The sequence below is a fragment of the Dendrobates tinctorius genome, unplaced genomic scaffold (genome assembly GCF_039654945.1).
Source record: "Dendrobates tinctorius isolate UK_male_01 unplaced genomic scaffold, ASM3965494v1 ptg000103l, whole genome shotgun sequence".
Lineage (NCBI taxonomy): Eukaryota > Metazoa > Chordata > Amphibia > Anura > Dendrobatidae > Dendrobates > Dendrobates tinctorius.
Genome location: NW_027361771.1, coordinates 46,464,888 through 46,480,594, shown reverse-complemented (window position 1 = coordinate 46,480,594; position 15,707 = coordinate 46,464,888). Strand labels below are relative to the sequence as shown.

Genomic DNA, 15,707 nt, shown 5'->3' with positions numbered 1-15,707 from the left:
ATCATACAGCACTATGGCGCAGGCCGGTGTAATGCCCAGTATATATATCATACAGCACTATGGCGCAGGCCAGTGTAATGCCCAGTATATATATCATACAGCACTATGGCGCAGGCCAGTGTAATGCCCGGTATATATATCATACAGCACTATGGTGCAGGCCAGTATAATGCCCAGTGTATATATCACACAGCACTATGGCGCAGGCCAGTGTAATGCCCAGTATATATATCACACAGCACTATGGCGCAGGCCAGTATAATGCCCAGTGTATATATCACACAGCACTATGGCGCAGGCCAGTGTAATGCCCAGTATACATCATACAGCACTATGGCGCAGGCCAGTGTAATGCCCAGTATATATATCATACAGCACTATGGCGCAGGCCAGTGTAATGCCCAGTATATATATCATACAGCACTATGGCGCAGGCCAGTGTAATGCCCAGTATATATATCATACAGCACTATGGCGCAGGCCAGTGTAATGCCCAGTATATATATCATACAGCACTATGGCGCAGGCCAGTGTAATGCCCAGTATATGTATCATACAGCACTATGGCGCAGGCCAGTGTAATGCCCAGTGTATATATCATACAGCACTATGGTGCGGGCCAGTGTAATGCCCAGTATATATATCACACAGCACTATGGCGCAGGCCGGTGTAATGCCCAGTATATATATCATACAGCACTATGGCGCAGGCCAGTGTAATGCCCAGTATATATATCATACAGCACTATGGCACAGGCCAGTGTAATGCCCAGTATATATATCATACAGCACTATGGCACAGGCCAGTATAATGCCCAGTATATATATCATACAGCACTATGGCGCAGGCCAGTGTAATGCCCAGTATATATATCATACAGCACTATGGCGCAGGCCAGTGTAATGCCCAGTATATATATCATACAGCACTATGGCGCAGGCCAGTGTAATGCCCAGTATATATATCATACAGCACTATGGCGCAGGCCAGTGTAATGCCCAGTATATATATCATACAGCACTATGGCCAGGCCAGTGTAATGCCCAGTATATATATCATACAGCACTATGGCGCAGGCCAGTGTAATGCCCAGTATATATATCATACAGCACTATGGCGCAGGCCAGTATAATGCCCAGTGTATATATCACACAGCACTATGGCGCAGGCCAGTGTAATGCCCAGTATATACCATACAGCACTACAGCGCAGGCCAGTATAATGCCCAGTATATATATCATACAGCACTATGGCGCAGGCCAGTATAATGCCCAGTGAATATATCACACAGCACTATGGCGCAGGCCAGTGTAATGCCCAGTATATATATCATACAGCACTATGGCGCAGGCCAGTGTAATGCCCAGTATATATATCATACAGCACTATGGCGCAGGCCAGTATAATGCCCAGTGTATATATCACACAGCACTATGGCGCAGGCCAGTGTAATGCCCAGTATATATATCATACAGCACTATGGCGCAGGCCAGTATAATGCCCAGTGTATATATCACACAGCACTATGGCGCAGGCCAGTGTAATGCCCAGTATATACCATACAGCACTACAGCGCAGGCCGTTGTAATGCCCAGTATATATATCATACAGCACTATGGCGCAGGCCAGTATAATGCCCAGTATATATATCATACAGCACTATGGCGCAGGCCAGTATAACGCCCAGTATATATATCATACAGCCCTATGGCGCAGGCCAGTAATGCCCAGTATATATATCATACAGCACTATGGCGCAGGCCGGTGTAATGCCCAGTATATATATCATACAGCACTATGGCGCAGGCCAGTGTAATGCCCAGTGTATATATCACACAGCACTATGGCGCAGTCAAGTGTAATGCCCAGTATATACCATACAGCACTACAGCGCAGGCCAGTGTAATGCCCAGTATATATATCATACAGCACTACGGCGCAGGCCAGTGTAATGCCCAGTATATATATCACAAGGCACTATGGCGCAGGCCAGTATAATGCCCAGTGTATATATCACACAGCACTATGGCGCAGGCCGGTGTAATGCCCAGTATATATATCATACAGCACTATGGCACAGGCCAGTGTAATGCCCAGTATATATATCATACAGCACTATGGCGCAGGCCAGTATAATGCCCAGTGTATATATCACACAGCACTATGGCGCAGGCCAGTGTAATGCCCAGTATATATATCATACAGCACTATGGCGCAGGCCAGTGTAATGCCCAGTATATATATCACACAGCACTATGGCGCAGGCCGGTGTAATACCCAGTATATATATCATACAGCACTATGGCGCAGGCCAGTGTAATGCCCAGTATATATATCATACAGCACTATGGCGCAGGCCAGTGTAATGCCCGGTATATATATCATACAGCACTATGGCGCAGGCCAGTGTAATGCCCAGTATATATATCATACAGCACTATGGCGCAGGCCAGTGTAATGCCCGGTATATATATCATACAGCACTATGGCACAGGCCAGTGTAATGCCCAGTATATATATCATACAGCACTATGGCGCAGGCCAGTGTAATGCCCAGTATATATATCATACAGCACTATGGCACAGGCCGGTGTAATGCCCAGTATATATATCATACAGCACTATGGCGCAGGCCAGTATAATGCCCAGTATATATATCATACGGCACTATGGCACAGGCCGGTGTAATACCCAGTATATATATCATACGGCACTATGGCGCAGGCCAGTGTAATGCCCAGTATATATATCATACAGCACTATGGCGCAGGCCAGTGTAATGCCCAGTATATATATCATACAGCACTATGGCACAGGCCGGTGTAATACCCAGTATATATATCATACAGCTCTATGGCGCAGGCCAGTGTAATGCCCAGTATATATATCATACAGCACTATGGCGCAGGCCAGTGTAATGCCTAGTATATATATCATACAGCACTATGGCGCAGGCCAGTGTAATACCCAGTATATATATCATACAGCACTATGGCACAGGCCAGTGTAATGCCCAGTATATATATCATACAGCACTATGGCGCAGGCCAGTGTAATGCCCAGTATATATATCATACGGCACTATGGCGCAGGCCAGTGTAATGCCCAGTATATATATCATACAGCACTATGGCGCAGGCCAGTGTAATGCCCAGTATATATATCATACAGCACTATGGTGCAGGCCAGTGTAATGCCCAGTATATATATCATACAGCACTATGGCGCAGGCCAGTGTAATGCCCAGTATATATATCATACAGCACTATGGCGCAGGCCAGTGTAATGCCCAGTATATATATCATACAGCACTATGGCGCAGGCCAGTGTAATGCCCAGTATATATATCATACAGCACTATGGCGCAGGCCAGTGTAATGCCCAGTATATATATCATACAGCACTATGGCGCAGGCCGGTGTAATACCCAGTATATATATCATACAGCACTATGGCGCAGGCCAGTGTAATGCCCAGTATATATATCATACAGCACTATGGCGCAGGCCAGTGTAATGCCCAGTATATATATCATACAGCACTATGGCGCAGGCCAGTGTAATACCCAGTATATATATCATACAGCACTATGGCGCAGGCCAGTGTAATGCCCAGTATATATATCATACAGCACTATGGCACAGGCCAGTGTAATGCCCAGTATATACCATACAGCACTATGGCGCAGGCCAGTGTAATGCCCAGTGTATATATCATACAGCACTATGGCGCAGGCCAGTGTAATGCCCAGTATATATATCATACAGCACTGTGGCGCAGGCCAGTGTAATGCCCAGTATATATATCATACAGCACTGTGGCGCAGGCCAGTATAATGCCCAGTATATATATCATACAGCACTATGGCGCAGGCCAGTGTAATGCCCAGTATATATATCATACAGCACTATGGCACAGGCCAGTGTAATGCCCAGTATATATATCATACAGCACTATGGCGCAGGCCGGTGTAATACCCAGTATATATATCATACAGCACTATGGCGCAGGCCAGTATAATGCCCAGTATATATATCATACAGCACTATGGCGCAGGCCAGTGTAATGCCCAGTATATATATCATACAGCACTATGGCGCAGGCCGGTGTAATACCCAGTATATATATCATACAGCACTGTGGCGCAGGCCAGTGTAATGCCCAGTATATATATCATACAGCACTATGGCACAGGCCAGTGTAATGCCCAGTATATATATCATACAGCACTATGGCACAGGCCAGTGTAATGCCCAGTATATATATCATACAGCACTATGGCGCAGGCCGGTGTAATACCCAGTATATATATCATACAGCACTATGGCGCAGGCCAGTATAATGCCCAGTATATATATCATACAGCACTATGGCGCAGGCCAGTGTAATGCCCAGTATATATATCATACAGCACTATGGCGCAGGCCGGTGTAATACCCAGTATATATATCATACAGCACTGTGGCGCAGGCCAGTGTAATGCCCAGTATATATATCATACAGCACTATGGCACAGGCCAGTGTAATGCCCAGTATATATATCATACAGCACTATGGCGCAGGCCGGTGTAATACCCAGTATATATATCATACAGCACTATGGCGCAGGCCAGTGTAATGCCCAGTATATATATCATACAGCACTATGGCGCAGGCCAGTGTAATGCCCGGTATTTATATCATACAGCACTATGGCGCAGGCCGGTGTAATGCCCAGTATATATATCATACAGCACTATGGCGCAGGCCAGTGTAATGCCCAGTATATATATCATACAGCACTATGGCGCAGGCCAGTGTAATGCCCAGTATATATATCATACAGCACTATGGTGCAGGCCAGTGTAATGCCCAGTATATATATCATACAGCACTATGGCGCAGGCCAGTGTAATGCCCAGTATATATATCATACAGCACTATGGCGCAGGCCAGTGTAATGCCCAGTATATATATCATACAGCACTATGGCACAGGCCGGTGTAATGCCCAGTATATATATCATACAGCACTATGGCACAGGCCAGTGTAATACCCAGTATATATATCATACAGCACTATGGCGCAGGCCAGTGTAATGCCCAGTATATATATCATACAGCACTATGGCGCAGGCCAGTGTAATGCCCAGTATATGTATCATACAGCACTATGGCGCAGGCCAGTGTAATGCCCAGTGTATATATCATACAGCACTATGGTGCGGGCCAGTGTAATGCCCAGTATATATATCACACAGCACTATGGCGCAGGCCGGTGTAATGCCCAGTATATATATCATACAGCACTATGGCGCAGGCCAGTGTAATGCCCAGTATATATATATCATACAGCACTATGGCACAGGCCAGTATAATGCCCAGTATATATATCATACAGCACTATGGCGCAGGCCAGTGTAATGCCCAGTATATATATCATACAGCACTATGGGGCAGGCCAGTATAATGCCCAGTATATGTATCATACAGCACTATGGCGCAGGCCGGTGTAATGCCCAGTATATATATCATACAGCACTATGGCGCAGGCCAGTGTAATGCCCAGTATATATATCATACAGCACTATGGCACAGGCCAGTATAATGCCCAGTATATATATCATACAGCCCTATGGCGCAGGCCAGTGTAATGCCCAGTATATATATCATACAGCCCTATGGCGCAGGCCAGTGTAATGCCCAGTATATATATCATACAGCACTATGGCGCAGGCCAGTGTAATGCCCAGTATATATATCATACAGCACTATGGCGCAGGCCAGTGTAATGCCCAGTATATATATCATACAGCACTATGGCGCAGGCCAGTGTAATGCCCAGTATATATATCATACAGCACTATGGCCAGGCCAGTGTAATGCCCAGTATATATATCATACAGCACTATGGCGCAGGCCAGTGTAATGCCCAGTATATATATCATACAGCACTATGGCGCAGGCCAGTATAATGCCCAGTGTATATATCACACAGCACTATGGCGCAGGCCAGTGTAATGCCCAGTATATACCATACAGCACTACAGCGCAGGCCAGTATAATGCCCAGTATATATCATACAGCACTATTGCGCAGGCCAGTATAATGCCCAGTGTATATATCACACAGCACTATGGCGCAGGCCAGTGTAATGCCCAGTATATATATCATACAGCACTATGGCGCAGGCCAGTGTAATGCCCAGTATATATATCATACAGCACTATGGCGCAGGCCAGTATAATGCCCAGTGTATATATCACACAGCACTATGGCGCAGGCCAGTGTAATGCCCAGTATATACCATACAGCACTACAGCGCAGGCCGGTGTAATGCCCAGTATATATATCATACAGCACTATGGCGCAGGCCAGTATAATGCCCAGTATATATATCATACAGCACTATGGCGCAGGCCAGTATAACGCCCAGTATATATATCATACAGCCCTATGGCGCAGGCCAGTAATGCCCAGTATATATATCATACAGCACTATGGCGCAGGCCGGTGTAATGCCCAGTATATATATCATACAGCACTATGGCGCAGGCCAGTGTAATGCCCAGTATATATATCATACAGCACTATGGCGCAGGCCAGTATAATGCCCAGTGTATATATCACACAGCACTATGGCGCAGTCCAGTGTAATGCCCAGTATATACCATACAGCACTACAGCGCAGGCCAGTGTAATGCCCAGTATATATATCACACAGCACTATGGCGCAGGCCAGTATAATGCCCAGTGTATATATCACACAGCACTATGGCGCAGGCCAGTATAATGCCCAGTGTATATATCACACAGCACTATGGCGCAGGCCGGTGTAATGCCCAGTATATATATCATACAGCACTATGGCACAGGCCAGTGTAATGCCCAGTATATATATCATACAGCACTATGGCGCAGGCCAGTATAATGCCCAGTGTATATATCACACAGCACTATGGCGCAGGCCAGTGTAATGCCCAGTATATATATATCATACAGCACTATGGCGCAGGCCAGTGTAATGCCCAGTATATATATCACACAGCACTATGGCGCAGGCCGGTGTAATGCCCAGTATATATATCATACAGCACTATGGCACAGGCCAGTGTAATGCCCAGTATATATATCATACAGCACTATGGCGCAGGCCGGTGTAATACCCAGTATATATATCATACAGCACTATGGCGCAGGCCAGTGTAATGCCCAGTATATATATCACACAGCACTATGGCGCAGGCCGGTGTAATGCCCAGTATATATATCATACAGCACTATGGCACAGGCCAGTGTAATGCCCAGTATATATATCATACAGCACTATGGCGCAGGCCGGTGTAATACCCAGTATATATATCATACAGCACTATGGCGCAGGCCAGTGTAATGCCCAGTATATATATCATACAGCACTATGGCGCAGGCCAGTGTAATGCCCGGTATATACACTCACTGGCCACTTTATTAGGTACACCTGTCCAACTGTGTGTTAAGACTTAATTTCTAATCAGCCAATCACATGGCGGCAACTCAGTGCATTTAGGCATGTAGACATGGTCAAGACAATCTCCTGCAGTTCAAACCGAGCATCAGTATGGGGAAGAAAGGTGATTTGAGTGCCTTTGAACGTGGCATGATTGTTGGTGCCAGAAGGGCTGGTCTGAGAATTTCAGAAACTGCTGATCTACTGGGATTTTCACGCACAACCATCTCTAGGGTTTACAGAGAATGGTCCGAAAAAGAAAAAAAATCCAGTGAGCGGCAGTTCTGTGGCCGGAAATGCCATGTTGATGCCAGAGGTCAGAGGAGAATGGGCAGACTGGTTCGAGCTGATAGAAAGGCAACAGTGACTCAAATTGCCACCCGTTACAACCAAGGTAGGCAGAAGAGCATCTCTGAACGCACAGTGCGTCGAACTTTGAGGCAGATGGGGTACAGCAGCAGAAGACCACACTGGGTACCACTCCTCTCAGCTAAGAACAGGAAACTGAGGCTACAATTTGCACAAGCTCATCGAAATTGGACAGTAGAAGATTGGAAAAACGTTGCCTGGTCTGATGAGTCTCGATTTCTGCTGCGACATTCGGATGGTAGGGTCAGAATTTGGCGTAAACAACATGAAAGCATGGATCCATCCTGCCTTGTATCAACGGTTCAGGCTGGTGGTGGTGGTGTCATGGTGTGGGGAATTTTTTCTCTGCACTCTTTGGGCCCCTTGGTACCAATTGAGCATCGTTGCAACGCCACAGCCTACCTGAGTATTGTTGCTGACCATGTCCATCCCTTTATGACCACAATGTACCCAACATCTGATGGCTACTTTCAGCAGGATAATGCGCCATGTCATAAAGCTCGAATCATCTCAGATTGGTTTCTTGAACATGACAATGAGTTTACTGTACTCAAATGGCCTCCTCAGTCACCAGATCTCAATCCAATAGAGCATCTTTGGGATGTGGTGGAACGGGAGATTCGCATCAGGGATGTGCAGCCGACAAATCTGCGCCAACTGTGTGATGCCATCATGTCAATATGGTCCAAAATCTCTGAGGAATGCTTCCAGCACCTTGTTGAATCTCTGCCACGAAGAATTGAGGCAGTTCTGAAGGCAAAAGGGGGTCCAACCCCTTACTAGCATGGTGTACCTAATAAAGTGGCCAGTGAGTGTATATCATACAGCACTATGGCGCAGGCCAGTGTAATGCCCAGTATATATATCATACAGCACTATGGCGCAGGCCAGTGTAATGCCCGGTATATATATCATACAGCACTATGGCACAGGCCAGTGTAATGCCCAGTATATATATCATACAGCACTATGGCGCAGGCCAGTGTAATGCCCAGTATATATATCATACAGCACTATGGCACAGGCCGGTGTAATGCCCAGTATATATATCATACAGCACTATGGCGCAGGCCAGTATAATGCCCAGTATATATATCATACGGCACTATGGCACAGGCCGGTGTAATACCCAGTATATATATCATACAGCACTATGGCGCAGGCCAGTGTAATGCCCAGTATATATATCATACAGCACTATGGCGCAGGCCAGTGTAATGCCCAGTATATATATCATACAGCACTATGGCACAGGCCGGTGTAATACCCAGTATATATATCATACAGCACTATGGAGTAGGCCAGTGTAATGCCCAGTATATATATCATACAGCACTATGGAGTAGGCCAGTATAATGCCCAGTATATATATCATACGGCACTATGGCACAGGCCGGTGTAATACCCAGTATATATATCATACAGCACTATGGCGCAGGCCAGTGTAATGCCCAGTATATATATCATACAGCACTATGGCGCAGGCCAGTGTAATGCCCAGTATATATATCATACAGCACTATGGCGCAGGCCAGTGTAATGCCCAGTATATATATCATACAGCACTATGGAGTAGGCCAGTGTAATGCCCAGTATATATATCATACAGCACTATGGAGTAGGCCAGTGTAATGCCCAGTATATATATCATACAGCACTATGGCGCAGGCCAGTGTAATGCCCAGTATATATATCATACAGCACTATGGCGCAGGCCAGTGTAATGCCCAGTATATATATCATACAGCACTATGGCGCAGGCCAGTGTAATGCCCAGTATATATATCATACAGCACTATGGCGCAGGCCAGTGTAATGCCCAGTATATATATCATACAGCACTATGGCGCAGGCCAGTGTAATGCCCAGTATATATATCATACAGCACTATGGCGCAGGCCAGTGTAATGCCCAGTATATATATCATACAGCACTATGGCGCAGGCCGGTGTAATGCCCAGTATATATATCATACAGCACTATGGCGCAGGCCAGTGTAATGCCCAGTATATATATATCATACAGCACTATGGCGCAGGCCAGTGTAATGCCCAGTATATATATATCATACAGCACTATGGCGCAGGCCAGTGTAATGCCCAGTATATATATCATACAGCACTATGGCACAGGCCAGTGTAATGCCCAGTATATATATCATACAGCACTATGGCGCAGGCCAGTGTAATGCCCAGTATATATATCATACAGCACTATGGCGCAGGCCGGTGTAATGCCCAGTATATATATCATACAGCACTATGGCTCAGGCCGGTGTAATGCCCAGTATATATATCATACAGCACTATGGCGCAGGCCAGTGTAATGCCCAGTATATATATCATACAGCACTATGGCGCAGGCCGGTGTAATGCCCAGTATATATATCATACAGCACTATGGCGCAGGCCAGTGTAATGCCCAGTATATATATCATACAGCACTATGGCGCAGGCCGGTGTAATGCCCAGTATATATATCATACAGCACTATGGCTCAGGCCAGTATAATGCCCAGTATATATATCATACAGCACTATGGCGAAGGCCAGTGTAATGCCCAGTATATATATCATACAGCACTATGGCGAAGGCCAGTGTAATGCCCAGTACATGTGACTACATCCCAGACTGTATAAGACGCAGGATACACCACTCCAGCCAGTTATGTGATAGGGTTCCAGTCAGTTATAACACACGGTTACAGCTGCTATAACGCAGTTACAGAACAGGCGGCGGCCACGAGTCACTCAATGTCCTTTACATTATGACAGAACCCAGTCACCTGTGTGCACAGACGGAGGGCGGCGGCCGAGATCACAATACGTGGAGGAGGTGAAGATGAGAATGCTGCTTCCGCTCTGGACCACATGGACCAGCACAATAAGTCGCAAAAATAATACAGATGCACTTCCGGGTCGTTGGCAGATCACTTCCGGCCGTGCGTTCCAAAGCTACTTCTGAGATTTGTATTTTAATTCACAGCAGAGTGCTGAGTGGGAGGGGTCGCTGGCAGACTGTCCGGCCCACGCCTTTCTCTACTCCATACATATGGGTGAAGGTACATCACCTGCTCAAGATGTCCCACAGAAAGCCTCGGATTAGAGGGTCACCTACTGCTGCTCTCCACAACAGTGTGTCCACCATAACCGTCTCTGCGACAGATTGTTCACCATAGCGCTCTCAACAGCGTGTCTACCATAGCCCTCTCCTCGACAGCGTCTCCACCATAGCCCGCTCCGCAACAGCGTCTCCACCATAGCCCGCTCCGCAACAGCGTCTCCACCATAGCCCTCTCCGCAACAGCGTCTCCACCATAGCCCTCTCCGCAACATGTCCACCATAGCCCTCTCCGCAACAGCGTCTCCACCATAGCCCTCTCCGCAACAGCGTCTCCACCATAGCCCTCTCCGCAACAGCGTCTCCACCATAGCCCTCTCCGCAACAGCGTCTGCACCATAGCCCTCTCCGCAACAGCGTCTCCACCATAGCCCTCTCCGCAACAGCGTCTCCACCATAGCCCTCTCCGCAACAGCGTCTCCACCATAGCCCTCTCCGCAACAGCGTCTCCACCATAGCCCTCTCCGCAACAGCGTCTGCACCATAGCCCTCTCCGCAACAGCGTCTCCACCATAGCCCTCTCCGCAACAGCGTCTCTACCATAGCCCTCTCCACAACAGCGTCTGCACCATAGCCCTCTCCGCAACAGCGTCCCCACCATAGCCCTCTCCGCAACAGCGTCTCCACCATAGCCCTCTCCGCAACAGCGTCTCCACCATAGCCCTCTCCGCAACAGCGTCTCCACCATAGCCCTCTCCGCAACAGCGTCTCCACCATAGCCCTCTCCGCAACAGCGTCTCCACCATAGCCCTCTCCGCAACAGCGTCTCCACCATAGCCCTCTCCGCAACAGCGTCTCCACCATAGCCCTCTCCGCAACAGCGTCTCCACCATAGCCCTCTCCGCAACAGCGTCTCCACCATAGCCCGCTCCGCAACAGCGTCTCCACCATAGCCCTCTCCGCAACAGCGTCTCCACCATAGCTCTCTCCGCAACATCGTCTCCACCATAGCCCTCTCCCCATCATGTCAACCATAACCATCTCCACGACAGCATGTCCACCATAGCTCTCTCCGCAACAGCGTCTCCACCATAGCCCTCTCCGCAACAGCGTCTCCACCATAGCTCTCTCCGCAATATCGTCTCCACCATAGCCCTCTCCGCAACATCGTCTCCACCATAGCCCGCTCCGCAACAGCGTCTCCACCATAGCCCTCTCCGCAACAGCGTCTCCACCATAGCCCGCTCCGCAACAGCGTCTCCACCATAGCCCGCTCCGCAACAGCGTCTCCACCATAGCCCGCTCCGCAACAGCGTCTCCACCATAGCCCGCTCCGCAACAGCGTCTCCACCATAGACGAAGCTGAAGTTGGTTTCTTATTCGTTCAGATTAGCCGAATAAGGAACTGCCGAATAAGAAACCAACTTCAGCCCGAATAAGAAACTGAACGAATAAGAAACCAACTTCAGCTTCGTCCACCATAGCCCTCTCCGCAACAGCGTCTCCACCATAGCCCTCTCCGCAACAGCATCTCCACCATAGCCCTCTCCGCAACAGCGTCTCCACCATAGCTCTCTCCGCAACAGCGTCTCCACCATAGCCCTCTCCGCAACAGCGTCTCCACCATAGCCCTCTCCCCATCATGTCAACCATAACCATCTCCACGACAGCATGTCCACCATAGCTCTCTCCATGAAAGCGTGTCCACCATTGCCGTCTCTGCGACAGTGTGTCCACCATAGCCGTCTCACACAACATGTTCACCATATCGTCACCATGACAGCATATCCACCATAGCTGTCTCCGCAACAGCTCGTCCATCGTAGCTGTCTTCACAACATTGTGTCCTCCATAGCTGTCTCACACAACAGTGCGTCCAGCATTGCTCTCTCCGCAACGGCGTGTCCACCATAGCTGTCTCACATAGCTGCGTGTCCACCATATCTGTCTCACACAACAGCGCTCACCATAGCTGTCTCACGCAACAGCGTACCCACCATAGCTGTCTCAAATAACAGCGTGCCCACCATAGCTCTCTGCAACAGCATGTCCACCATAGCTCTCTCCGAAACAGTGTGTCCACCATAGCTATCTCCACAACAATGTGTCTACCTTAGCTAGCTCATGCAACAGCTTGCTCACCATAACTGTCTCAAGCAACGGCGTGCCCACCATAACTGTCTCATGCAACAGCGTGTCCACCATAGTTGTCTCACACTCACACAATAGCGTGTCCACCATAGCTGTGTCACACAACAGTGTATCCACCATAGCTGTCTCACGCAAAGTGTCCACCTTAGTTGTCTCACACAGCAGCGGGTCTACCATAGATGTCTCACACAACAGCGTGTACACCATAGCTGTCTCACACAACAGCATGTCCACCATAGTTGTCTCCGCGACAGCGTCTCCACCATAGCCCTCTCCACGACAGTGTGTCTACTATAGCTCTCTCCGTGAAAGTATGTCCACGATAGCCATCTCTGCGACAGCGTGTCCACCATTGCTGTCTCACACAACAGCTTTTCCATCATAGCTATCTCACACAATAGTTTGTCCACCATAGCTGTCTCACACAACAGCGTGTCCACCATAGCTGTCTCACGCAACAGTTTGCCCACCATAGCTGTCTCACGCAACAGCATGCCCACCATAGCTTTCTCACGCAACAGCGTGTCCACCATAGCTGTCTCACGCAACAGCTTGCCCACCATAGTTGTCTCACACAATAGCATGCCCACCATAGCTGTGTCACACAACAGCGTGTCCACCATAGCTGTCTCACAGAACAGCGCATCCACCATAGCTGTCTCACAGAACAGCGCATCCACCATAGCTGTCTCACACAACAGTGTATCCACCATAGCGGTCTCATCCAATGTGTCCACCTTAGTTGTTTCACACAACAGCGGATCTACCATAGCTGTCTCACACAACAGCGTGTACACCATAGCTGTCTCACAGAACAGCGCATCCACCATAGCTGTCTCACAACAGTGTATCCACCATAGCGGTCTCATCCAATGTGTCCACCTTAGTTGTCTCACACAACAGCGGATCTACCATAGCTGTCTCACACAACAGCGTGCACACCATAGCTGTCTCACAGAACAGCGCATCCACCATAGGTGTCTCACAACAGTGTATCCACCATAGCTGTCTCATGCAATGTGTCCACTTAGTTGTCTCACACAACAGCGGATCTACCGTAGCTGTCTCACACAACAGCGTGTACACCATAGTTGTCTCACAGAACAGAGCATCCACCATAGCGGTCTCACAACAGTGTATCCACCATAGCTGTCTCATGCAATGTGTCCACCTTAGTTGTCTCACACAACAGCGGATCTACCATAGCTGTCTCACACAACAGCGTGTACACTATGGCTGTCTCACAGAACAGCGCATCCACCATAGCTGTCTCACAACACTGTATCCACCATAGCTGTCTCATGCAATGTGTCCACCTTAGTTGTCTCACACAACAGCGTGTACACCATAGCTGTCTCACAAAACAGTGTGTCCACCATAGCTGTCTCACAAAACAGCATGTCCACCATAGCCCTCTCCACGACAGCGTGTCCACCATAGTAACATAGTTATTAAGGTTTTAGGGAGACTTTAAGTCCATCTAGCTCAACCCATATCCTATCCTAACTTGCCCTAACATGTTGATCCAGAGGAAGGCAAAAAAAACCCATGGCAACAGTAAGCTTCACATTGGGGAAAAAAATTCCTTCCCGACTCCACATTCGGCAATCAGACTAGCTCCCCGGATCAACGCAATATTAAGGAAACTAGTACCTGTTATATTATGCTTTACCATAGCTCTCTCCGTGAAAGTGTGTCCACAATAGCCATCTCTGCGTCAGCGTGTCCACCATTGCTGTCTCACACAACAGTTTTTCCACCATAGCTATCTCGCAAAACAGCGTGTCCACCATAGCTCTCTCACACAACAGCGTGTCCACCACAGCTGTCTCACACAACAGCGTGTCCACCACAGCTGTCTCACACAGCAGCGTGTCCACCACAGCTGTCTCACACAGAAGTGTGTCCACCACAGCTGTCTCACACAACAGCGTGTCCACCACAGCTGTCTCACACAACAGCGTGTCCACCACAGCTGTCTCAAACAACAGCGTGTCCACCACAGCTGTCTCACACAACAGCGTGTCCACCACAGCTGACTCACACAACAGCGTGTCCACCACAGCTGTCTCACACAACAGTGTGTCCACCATAGCTATCTCGCAAAACAGCGTGTCCACCATAGCTGTCTCACACAACAGCGTGTCCACCATAGCTGTCTCACACAACAGCGTGTCCACCATAGCTGTCTCACACAACAGCGTGTCCACCATAGCTGCCTCACACAACAGCGTGTCCACCATAGCTGTCTCACACAACAGCGTGTCCACCACAGCTGTCCCACGCAACAGCGTGTCCACTATAGCTGTCTCACACAACAGCGTGTCCACCATAGCTGGCCCACGCAACAGCGTGTCCACCATAGCTGTCACACACAACAGCGTGTCCACCATAGCTGTCTCACACAACAGTGTGTCCACCATAGCTGTCTCTGCAACAGCGTGTCCACCAATAAACAAAAAAATATGGAGTATAGAGTCCACTACAATGAAATTAATATAAAAATGCAAATGTATTAAATATAAATAGAAATATTAAAAATATATCAAGCAATAGTAAATCAAGGTACAGTAACAGTACAGAGAAAGAAGCATAGGGATCAGATAGAAAATGGCCACATTGTCCTGACAAGTAACAACCATTACATAATAAATTGCCAA

General features: G+C 48.2%; 1 protein-coding gene across 1 annotated transcript in view; it reads right to left on the bottom strand.

Annotated features, from left to right (window-relative positions):
- The window catches only part of LOC141100141 (uncharacterized), a 110,284-nt gene extending 99,502 nt beyond the window's left edge, over positions 1–10,782 (bottom strand). Inside the window, exon 1 of the mRNA XM_073588405.1 lies at positions 10,622–10,782. The gene's annotated coding sequence lies outside the window, so the exon portion shown is untranslated. The remainder of the gene's footprint in view (positions 1–10,621) is intronic.
- Positions 10,783–15,707: the final 4,925 nt, after the last annotated feature.